We start from the raw sequence: 10,980 nt of genomic DNA, 5'->3' as shown, positions 1-10,980 counted from the left end.
CCCTGAGTGAAGCTACACCTGAAATCCCAGAAGGCTGAAGAGTATAGATCATGGGTGCTCTCAGGAAAATAGCACAGAGAAGAGCAGCAAATAGCAGAAGTTGCAGAGATTCCAGAGCTTGCCTCACGCAAAATCCTTGCTCCTTAACTCCATACACAGAGAGCCTGCCCATCTCACTCATATTTCTCACTAAAAATGGAAGGAAAAACCTCCACAGTGATGGCAAATTGTGCCCAGGAGCAACAGCCCCCCCTCCAAGAAAAACAAAAAGAAGGCACTGACCCTGGACAATTTTTATGGAGGAAATACCCAGGCTACAGAGAAAATACAGGAGGAAATTCAAATGAGCCCCAAATCTTCCAAAAAAATGGAAATTGTCCACAAGCTCTTGAAGAATTTAAATTGGAGCTTATTAAAAAGATGGAAGCCTTCTGGCAAGAAAAGTGGGAAATAATTCAAAGAGAAAATAACATTTTAAATGACAAGAACTCCCAATTGGAGAAACAGCTAGAAGCCACAAAAAACAGGGCAGACCAAACTGAAAAGGAAAACCAGTCTTTAAAGACCTGAATTAGGCAACTGGAAAACAATGATCTTGCAAAACAGCAAGAATCAATAAAGCAAAGTCAAAAGACTGACAAAATAGAAGAAAACATAAAATATCTCACTGACAAGATGACAGATCAGGAAAACAGAGCACAAAGAGACAATCTGAGTATCATTGGTCTACCTGAAAAGCCAGAAATAAACAGAAATCTTGATATCATACTATAAGAAATCATCCAAGAAAACTGCCCTGATGTTCTTGAACAAGGGGGCAAAATAGATATTGAAAGAGTTCATAGAACACCCTCTACACTAAATCCTCAAAAAACGACTCCTAGAAATGTAATTGCCAAATTCCAGAGCTTTCAAGATAAGGAGAAAATTCTACAAGAAGCCAAAAAGAGACAATTCAGATACCAAGGATCACTGATCAGGATCACACAAGACCTGGCAGCTTCCACACTAAAGGACGGCAAGGCCTGGAACATGATATTCAGAAAGTCAAGAGAATTGGGTCTTCAACCAAGAATCACCTCTCCATCAAAACTGACTATATACTTCCCAGGGAAAGTATGGACATTCAACAAAATAGAAGATTTCCAAGTATTTATAAAGAAAAGACCAGAACCAAGTGGAAAGTTTGATATCCAAACACAAAGATCAAGAGAAACATGAAAAGGTAAATAAGAGAGGGAAAAGGGGGAAAATTATTTTTATTCAAACTCTCTTCTTTAAGGGCTACAATTAGATCAAATTATATATCTTAATATATGGAGAAAATATTATTTGTAACTCTCAAAAATTGTATTCATTATTATAGTAATTAGAAGAATCATTCACAGGAAGAGATTGGGGAATTAAGGGCTATAAGATGATATGCAAAAAAAGAAAAAGGGGGGAGGGAATCTAAGATGGCACCAAGAGATACTTCAAGAAATAAAATAGATAGGATAATCTTTATCATGCAAAGATACACATGGGAAGGGGAGGGGAAGAATACTCTTATAAGAAAGAAAGGAAGAAAGTGCTAATAGGTAATACTTAAACCTTACTCTCAGTGAAATTAATTCTGAGAGGGAAGGGCATCTAGATCCATTAGGGTCTTGAATTCTATCTTATCCTACAGGGTAAGTGAGAAGGGAAAACTAAGGGGGGGGATAGGAGGAAGGGAGTACAAAAAATGAAGGGAAAGAGAGGGGGGAGGGAACTTAACAGACCCTAAAAAAACAAGAAGGGAACAAAAAGGGAAACATATTAAGGGAGGGGATTAGGGGGATTGGTTAAAAGTAAACCACTGGTTTAAAAGGATATAGCAAAAGAAGAAAGGACAGAACTAGGAGAGGATATCAAAACCATAACTTTGAACATGAATGGGATGAACTCACCCATAAAACAAAAACAAATAGGTGAGTGGATTAGAATCCAAAATCCTACCATATGTTGCCTACAAGAAATACACTTGAGGCGGATAGATAGTTACAAGGTTAGAATTAAAGGTTGGAGCAAAACCTATTGGGTCTCAACTGATAGAAAGAAAGCAGAAGTTGCAATCATGATATTTGACAAAGCCAAAGTAAAAATAGATCTGATTAAAAGGGATAGGGAAGGTAAATACATCTTGATAAAAGGGAGTATAGACAATGAGGAAATATCAGTAATCAACATGTATGCCCCAAATGCACCAAATTTCTAAAGGAGAAATTAGTGGAATTGAAGGAGGAAATAGATAGTAAAACTATACTAGTGGGAGACCTGAACCTACCACTATCAAATTTAGATAAATCAAGTAAAAAACTACATAATAAAGAGGGAAAGGTGTGAATGAGATCTTAGAAAAATTAGAGTTAATATATATGGAGAAAAATAAGTAGGGACAAAAAGTAATACATCTTTTCAGCAGCACATGGTATATTCACAAAGATTGACCATGTACTAGATCATAAAAACATGGCAAATAAATGCAAAAAAGCAGAAATAATAAATGCAACCTTTTCAGATCATAAGGCAATGAAAATAATGATCAGTAAGGGTACATGAAGAGCCAAATAAAATATTAATTGGAAATTAAATAATATGGTTCTCCAACAAGTCAGAGAACAAATCATAGAAACAATTAATAATTTCATTGAAGAAAATGACAATGATGAGACATCCTTTCAAAACCTATGGGATGCAGCCAAAGCAGTACTCAGGGGGAAATTTATAGCCTTGAGTTCATATATTAACAAATTAGGGAGAGCAGAGGTCAATGAATTGGGCATACAAATTAAAAAATTAGAAAGTGAACAAATTAAAAATCCTCAGAGGAAGACTAAATTAGAGATCCTAAAAATCAAAGGAGAAATTAATAAAATTGAAAGTGAAAGAACTATTGAACTAATAAATAAGACTAGAAGCTGGTATTTTGAAAAAGAAAGTACTGGTAGACAAAGTACTGGTCAATCAAATAAAAAAGGGAAAGAAGAAAACCAAATTAATAGTATCACAGATGAAAAGGGAGACCTCACCTCCAATGAAGAGGAAATTAAGGCAATCATTAAAAACTATTTTGCCCAATTATATGGCAATAAACATGGCAACTTGGTGGTATGAATAGCTATTTAAAAAAATATAAATCACCTAGACTAACAGAGGAAGAAATAGAATACCTAAACAACCCCATTTCAGAAAAAGAAATTGAACAAGTGATCAAAGAACTCCCTAAGAAAAATTCCCCAGGGCCTGATGGATTCACAACTGAATTCTATCAAACATTCAAAGAACAGCTAATCCCAATACTATACAAACTACTTGACATAATAAGCAAAGAGGGAGCTCTTCCAAATTCCTTTTATGATACAAATATGGTACTGATTCCAAAGCCAGGCAGGTCAAAAACAGAGAAAGAAAACTATAGACCAATCTCCTTAATGAACATAGATGCAAAAATCTTAAATAGGATACTAGCAAAAAGACTCCAGCAAGTCATCATGAGGATTATTCACTATGACCAGGTAGGATTCATACAAGGAATGCAAGAATGGTTCAATATTAGGAAAACCACCCGTATAATTGACCATATCAACAAGCAAACCAATAAAAATCACATGATTATCTCAATAGATGCAGAAAAAGCCTTTGACAAAATACAATACCCATTCCTATTGAAAACACTAGAAAGTATAGGAATAGTAGGACCTTTCCTAAAAATAACAAACAGTATATATCTAAAACCATCAGCAAATATCATCTGCAATGGGGATAAACTCGAAGTCTTCCCAATAAGATCAGGAGTAAAACAAGGATGCCCATTATCACCCCTATTATTTAACATTGTACTAGAAACACAAGGTGTAGCAATTAGAAAAGAAAAAGAAATTGAAGGTATTAAAATTGGCAATGAAGAGACCAAGCTATCACTCTTTGTGGATGATATGATAGTATACTTAAAGAATCCTAGAGAATCAACTAAAAAGCTAGTGGAAATAATCAACAACTTTAGCAAAGTTGTAGGATACAAAATAAACTCACATAAGTCATCAGCATTTCTATATATCTCCAACACATCTCAGCAGCAAGAATTAGAAAGAGAAATTCCATTTAAAATCACCCTACATATGAGTCAATGGGCACTGGGGTCAGGAGACTTGATATCTTATCCCTTCTCTTCCACAAACAAAACTCATCATCTTAAATATTCCTCCCCCCCAGAGTCTCAGTTTTCTCACCTATAAAATGAGGTTAAAATAAGTCATCTTGAGCATTCTTTTCAGTTGGACAACTCTGATTATATTTTATTTTTTCTATTATAAAAATAATTTATTTTTCCAATTACATATAATAAATTTCCACATAAGTTTTCCAAAGTTATATGATCCAGATTGTCCTCCTCTCTCTTCCCTCCCCACTTCCCAGAGCTGGCAAGCAATGCTATCTGGGTTATACATATATTATCATGCAAAACATATTTTATATTGTTCATTTTTCTAAGAGAATAATTGGATAAAATCAAAACCCCCAAACAAAAACCCAAATAAAATAAAGTGAAAAATAAAAATAAAAAAATAAATGAAATAAAATCACCCTAGTCAATATAAAATACTGGGGAATCTATCTGCGAGACAAACATAGGAACTATATGAACACAACTACAAAACACTTTACACATAATTAAAACTAGATCTAAACTATTGGAAAAACATTAACTGCTCATGGTTAGGACGAGATAACATAATAATGATGACCATCCTACCCAAACTTATTTACTTATTTACTGTCATACCCATCAAACTACCAAAAAACTTTTTTACTGAATTAGAAAAAACTGTAACAAAGTTCATTTGGAAGAAGAAAGGATCAAGGATATCCAGGGAAATAATGAAAAAAAAATGCAAAGGAAGGAGGACTTGAAATACCAGATCTCAAACTATACTATAAAACAGTGGTCATCAAAACAATATGGTACATGCTAAGAGACAGAAAAGAGGATCAGTGGAATAGACTTGGAGTAAGTGACCTCAGCAGCTTTTGGGACAAAAATCCACTATTTGATAAAAACTGCTGGGAAAATTGGAAGACTGTGGGAGAGATTAGGTTTGGATCAACATCTCACACCCTGCACCAAGATAAATTCAGAATATGTGAATGACTTGTGTAAGATTTAAAAGAGTGAAGCCCATAAACTGTAATATTTAAAATAGTTGACTGCCGTAAACTGTGGCAGTTAAAAGAGTGGGAGCCATAAACTGTTATAATTAAAATGGTTGATGTTGTAAACTGTAGTGAGTTAAAATGGTGGAAGATACAAATTATGCTAGATATAAGAAAGGGTGAGTAAATTGTGACCGCAGAAAATATGTTTCACTACAGTGTCTTGGTTTTTAAATCAAATATAAGGTGGTCGCCAGGGAAATATTCCCAATTATTCAATATGCCCAAGTCAACTGGGTTTTATAGAGAATTTAATTAATAATACAATGAGTAATCAAAGAAAGAGAGAGAGAGAAAAAGGAAATAAGTATGAAGGGCCTTAAGCCAACATGGTCTAGACCTGAGTCTTAAGAGAGAGATCAGTCAGTTAGTCTTTTATCACTCACCACAATGGTCTGTCTAAGCAAGGATTCTAGGGACACCAGGCCAGCTCCATCTCAGCTGATTTCACCAGAGAGAGTTCCAGCCAGAGTCCTCCTCAAAGAGAGATCCAGCCAGAGACTGTTTCAAAGGGCCTCTCTCCAGAGCCTCCAGAGGGACAGAGTCCCCTCAGAGGAACTCCAGCGAGACCTCCTTAGAGATTGTCCTCCAAGAGCTTCCCTTCTCCAGAGCCTCTCTCAAGAGATTCTTCCCAAGCGATCCTCATAAGAGCTTTCTCCAAAAGGATTGTACTTCAAGAGATTCTGCTTTTTCTTATATAGGGGTTTTAATCCTATGTCACCTCCCCTAAGTCCTTACATCTACCAATCACTGTAGACGTTTTCCAAAGGACTGCCCATCTGAATTCCTGCTAAGTCGACTAATCTCCTCAGTAAGTTTGAACCAGAGAAAACACAGCTGAGTCGACTAATCTCATTAAGAGAAAACCTGCCTGACCTTTATAGGTACCTAGCATCCCATTGTATCAATTCTAAAAAACAGGCATGGCTCAAAGAACTCCCTGCCTCATCATAAGCATGGATCCAAGTACTTTCACTGTTTAGCAAGGAGTTTTCTCCCCTAAAGCAGTCTTAAGTATGGGTGGAGTAGAGGTCCTCCCATAGCAAGGAGTTTTCTCCCCTAAAGCAGTCTTAAGTACGGGTGGAGTAGAGGTCCTCCCATTTCTGATCCTGGCGAGTTCTCACATCAAAATGGGGAATGTTTCCAGTAGGGAATTTGTTCCAATGGAGGATTCCTCAATGTGGAAATTTTTAACATTCACAAAGTCTGAGAAATTTCAAGATTTACACTTGAACATAAAGAAGGAAACTATAAGTAAATTATGTGAACACAGAATAGTATACATGTCAGACCATTGGGAAAGGAAAGATTTTAAAACCAAGCAAGACTTAGAAAGAGTCACAAAATGTAAAATAATTTTGAATTCATCAAATTAAAATTTTTTTGTACCAACAAAACCAATGTAACCAAAATTAGAAGGGATATAAATTGGGAAACAATCTTCATAATAAAAATCTCTGACAGAAGTCTAATTACTCAAATTTACAAAGAGCTAAATCAATTATACAAAAAAAATCAAGCCATTCATCAATTGATAAATGGGCAAGGGACATGAATAGGCAATTTTCAGTCAAAGAAATCAAAACTATTAATAAGCACATGAAAAAGTGTTCTAAATGCAAATCAAAAACAACTCTGAGGTATCACCTCACATCTAGCAGATTGGCTAACATGACAGCAATGGAAAGTAATGAATGCTGGAGGTGGTGTGGCAAAGTTGAGACATTAATACATTGCTGGTGGAGTTGTGAATTGATCCAACCATTCTGGAGAGCAATTTGGAACTATGTCCAAAGGGTGATAAAAGACTGTTTGCCCTTTGAACCGGCCAAAGCACTGCTGGATTTGTACCCCAGAAATAAGGAAAAAGACCTGTACAAGAATTCTTATAGCTGCGCTCTTTGTGGTGGCAAAAAAATTGGAAAATAAGGGGATGCCCTTCAATTGGGGAATGGCTGAACAAATTGTGGTATATGTTGGTGATGGAATACTATTGTGTTCAAAGGAATAGTAAAATGGAGGAATTCCATGTGAACTGGAACAACCTCCAGGAAGTGATGCAGAGTGAAAGGAGCAGAACCAAGAGAACATTGTATACCGAAACTTGATACACTGTGGTACAATTGAATGTAATGGACTTCTCCATTAGTGTTCCTGAACAACCCAGAGGGATCTATGAGAAAGAACACTATCCACATTCAGAGGAAAAACTGTGGGAGTAGAAACACAGAAGAAAAACAACTGCTTGATTACATGGGTCGAGGGGATATGGACTCTTAAATGAATATCCTAATGAACATCCTAATGCAAACACCAACAACATGGAAATGGGTTCTGATCAAGGACACAGGTAATACCCGGTGGAATTGCACGTCGGCTACGGGAGAGGTGATGGAACGGGAGGGAGGAATAGAATGATTTTTATAACCAAGAAATAATGTTTGAAATTGACCAAAAAAAATAATAAAAATTTTAAACAATTTTAAAAGGGGAGACTAGGACTCAAAGATGTGAAGGACATTGCCTAAGGCTATTGCTATCAAGTGATAGAGGTAGGACTCAAATGTAATTCTTCAGATTTCTAGTCTCAATCCTTTCTTGTAGGAGACATAATCTGAATCTAGGTATTGTGCAGTGTGCTGGCGGCAATTGTTAAATGTTCAAGTGTGAGCATTTATAACGCAGAAATCAGGAAAGTTAGAAAGTTAGAGCTTGGCTTATTGTTTATTGTGATCTAGCCTTAAGAAAGCAAATGCAGATTAAACAAAGTATGCCACTGCATTTTTGGAGAGCTGGTTAAATAGCACTACCAGCACACTCCTGGGTCTTTGTGATTATGAGTTTATATGATAAGGTTTAGGGCTCATGTCCTGATGGCATCCAGTTTCACCTCTGACCACTGCTCAAGCACAAAGAGATTTGATGGATCCTTCACTGTCCATTTATAGTTTGAGACCTGGCTTTATTCTTTAAAGTCTTATTTAAGACCAGTTGAATCATATTTGCTAAGTGACCTTGGGCAACTTAACCTCCTGGGTATTTTCTCACATGGTGATGACAACAGCAACACATTCCATTAGTGTTTTAAGGTTGATAAAATACTCTAACAAGCACCCTGTGAATAGGCAGTTCAAATACTGTCATTGCTCACAAATTGTGGAAATCAAAGATGGTAACATCAGCAAAGTGCTTTGTAACTATAAAGTGCTTTATAAATGAAAGCTGAGGGATGAAGACAATTTGGACCTTATAATTTCAGCTAACCTATGTTGAAAACTATTAGGTGTAATTGGGGAAATAAAGTATTTTAAGAATTAAAAAAGAAATGAAAGCTCTATGCTAAATGACTGTTTTCCCTTCAGTGCAGTCACACAATTTCTTAGAGGGCAAGGACTTGTAGTGTTCTAGTGATTGTGATTTTTCCCATGTCTGACTTCTGGCGAAGTAAAAATCAAAAAACTCTCATTAAGTTGTTTGAAATTTTCGCTGAAGGGTAATTTACTAACAGAATTTCTAAAACTAGGATTATAATTTCAGAACTGAGATCTGAAACCAGGTCCCTGAACTTCTAATCCACTCTTTCCACTGCATTCTCTTTCAAGACTTGTTTCCACTTAGTGAAGATCCGTAATAGAAGGCACCTCTGAGGATCACCATCCATGCTCTTCAGGGATGGGAGCCAGTATCCTTTTTGAAAGTTTCTTGCATTGCAGTACCAACCTGAAATGTTTTCTCTTTCCAGGTTCCTCTAGCAAATATTCCCACCCCTCTTTACCAAAGCCAATCACTTTATACTATTTATTCCTTAGAGCAAAGTGCTCTGCCTGAACACAAATGCAACACCACTTGACATTATATTTACACAACCAAGACAACTTCACAAAACCTAACTTGGCCATATTCTAAGCCTATTACCTTTCATTTCATCTGTTTCCTGGAGTGGAATTCTATCCTTTTTGGTGCAATGATTAACATGAATACATTCTAGTTATGTTAAGAAAACGATTATAATACTGTAATACATTTATCCTGGAAAAGAAATTGAGCAGTAAAGACCACTGTGTTTAGAGGCTGCCAACAAAAATTTTTGCAATAGGAACCGAGTTGGACGTGTTTGTCTTGAGAGGTACAAGGACCAAAACATTTTTTTCTGTTCTGAAACCTTGTTATGCATCTTATCTTAAAAAGCACCAACCAAATCCTAGTATTTTGGTTTCCAGCTCCCATGTTTATTATTATTTTTTTTAAATATATTTTATTTGGTCATTTCCAAGCATTATTCGTTAAAGACATAGATCATTTTCTTTTCCTCCCCCCACCCCCCATAGCCGACGCGTAAGTCCACTGGGCATTAGATGTTTTCTTGATTTGAACCCATTGCTTTGTTGATAGTATTTGCATTAGAGTGTTCATTTAGAGTCTATCCTCTGTCATGTCCCCTCAACCTCTGTATTCAGGCAGTTGCTTTTTCTCGGTGTTTCCACTCCCATAGTTTATCCTTTGCTTATGAATGGTGTTTTTTTCTCCTGGATCCCTGCAAGTTGTTCAGGGACATTACACCACCACTAATGGAGAAGTCCATTACGTTCGATTATACCACAGTGTATTAGTCTCTGTGTACAATGTTCTCCTGGTTCTGCTCCTCTCGCTCTGCATCACTTCCTGGAGGTTGTTCCCCTCCATGGAACTTCTCCACTTTATTATTCCTTTTAGCACAATAGTATTCCATCACCAACATATACCACAGTTTGTTCAGCCATTCCCCAATTGATGGGCATCCCCTCGTTTTCCAGTTTTGGGCCACCACAAAGAGCGCAGCTATGAATATTTTTGTACAAGTCTTTGTGTCCATTATCTCTTTGGGGTACAGACCCAGCAGTGATATGGCTGGGTCAAAGGGTAGATATTCTTTTGTCGCCCTTTGGGCATAGTTCCAAATTGCCCTCCAGAATGGTTGGATCAGTTCACATCCCCTCCAGCATTCATTACTTTCCTTTGCTGTTATGTCCCATGTTTATTATTTAATAAAATTTTGTTGACCTTTTTTCAACCCAAGTTGGAATTCAGACTTTGCTGACCTAGCATAAGTTATTCACCCCAACTTGGAATCCACCCATTTGTTCTATTGATGCCCAGTATTCTAACAGGATCCCCTCAATTGGCTGAGCACCTTGGAATGCTTGCAGTACACTGCCCTTTGATGCCCAGATTACAAAGCAGCACTGTTCCACTAATGAAGAGTAGTAACTCTTTACTTCCCAAGAAAAATCCCTGGGCAAAGGGGAGAAGGGAATATACAGAACTGGTAATGTAAAAAGGCACTAATAAAACAATTTTTAAAAGTCTAACCCCAATTTCCTCTTCTAACCTATACCTCTACTTCAGTTAGATTTAAAACAATTTCCATTCTCTCCAATTTCTCCTTACACCCATCAATTACCAAATATGACCCAAACTGACTGCACTTTAGTATTTGTAGAAATGTAATTGCCAAAAACCAAAGATGAATTTTCACATTTCAATAGCAAGATCTTTTGGTTGTTTACAATTTTACCATGGTCCACCATGAATTTTTAACCCTCCCTCAGTTATTATATAAATTTCATGCTACTCAAAAAATTTTGCTATTAAACTACATCCTCTGAAATTCACTAATACCATTAATAAAGACCAGAGTTCCAGTGGATGGAAAACCCTCAATGTGCAAAAAAAGCACTTTTGTTAGTAAGAGCTACAAAACAAACT

Source organism: Monodelphis domestica, chromosome 2, assembly GCF_027887165.1.
Source record: "Monodelphis domestica isolate mMonDom1 chromosome 2, mMonDom1.pri, whole genome shotgun sequence".
Taxonomy (NCBI): Eukaryota; Metazoa; Chordata; class Mammalia; order Didelphimorphia; family Didelphidae; genus Monodelphis; species Monodelphis domestica.
The sequence above is the reverse complement of the archived record's forward strand: the minus strand, read 5'-3'. Positions refer to the sequence as shown.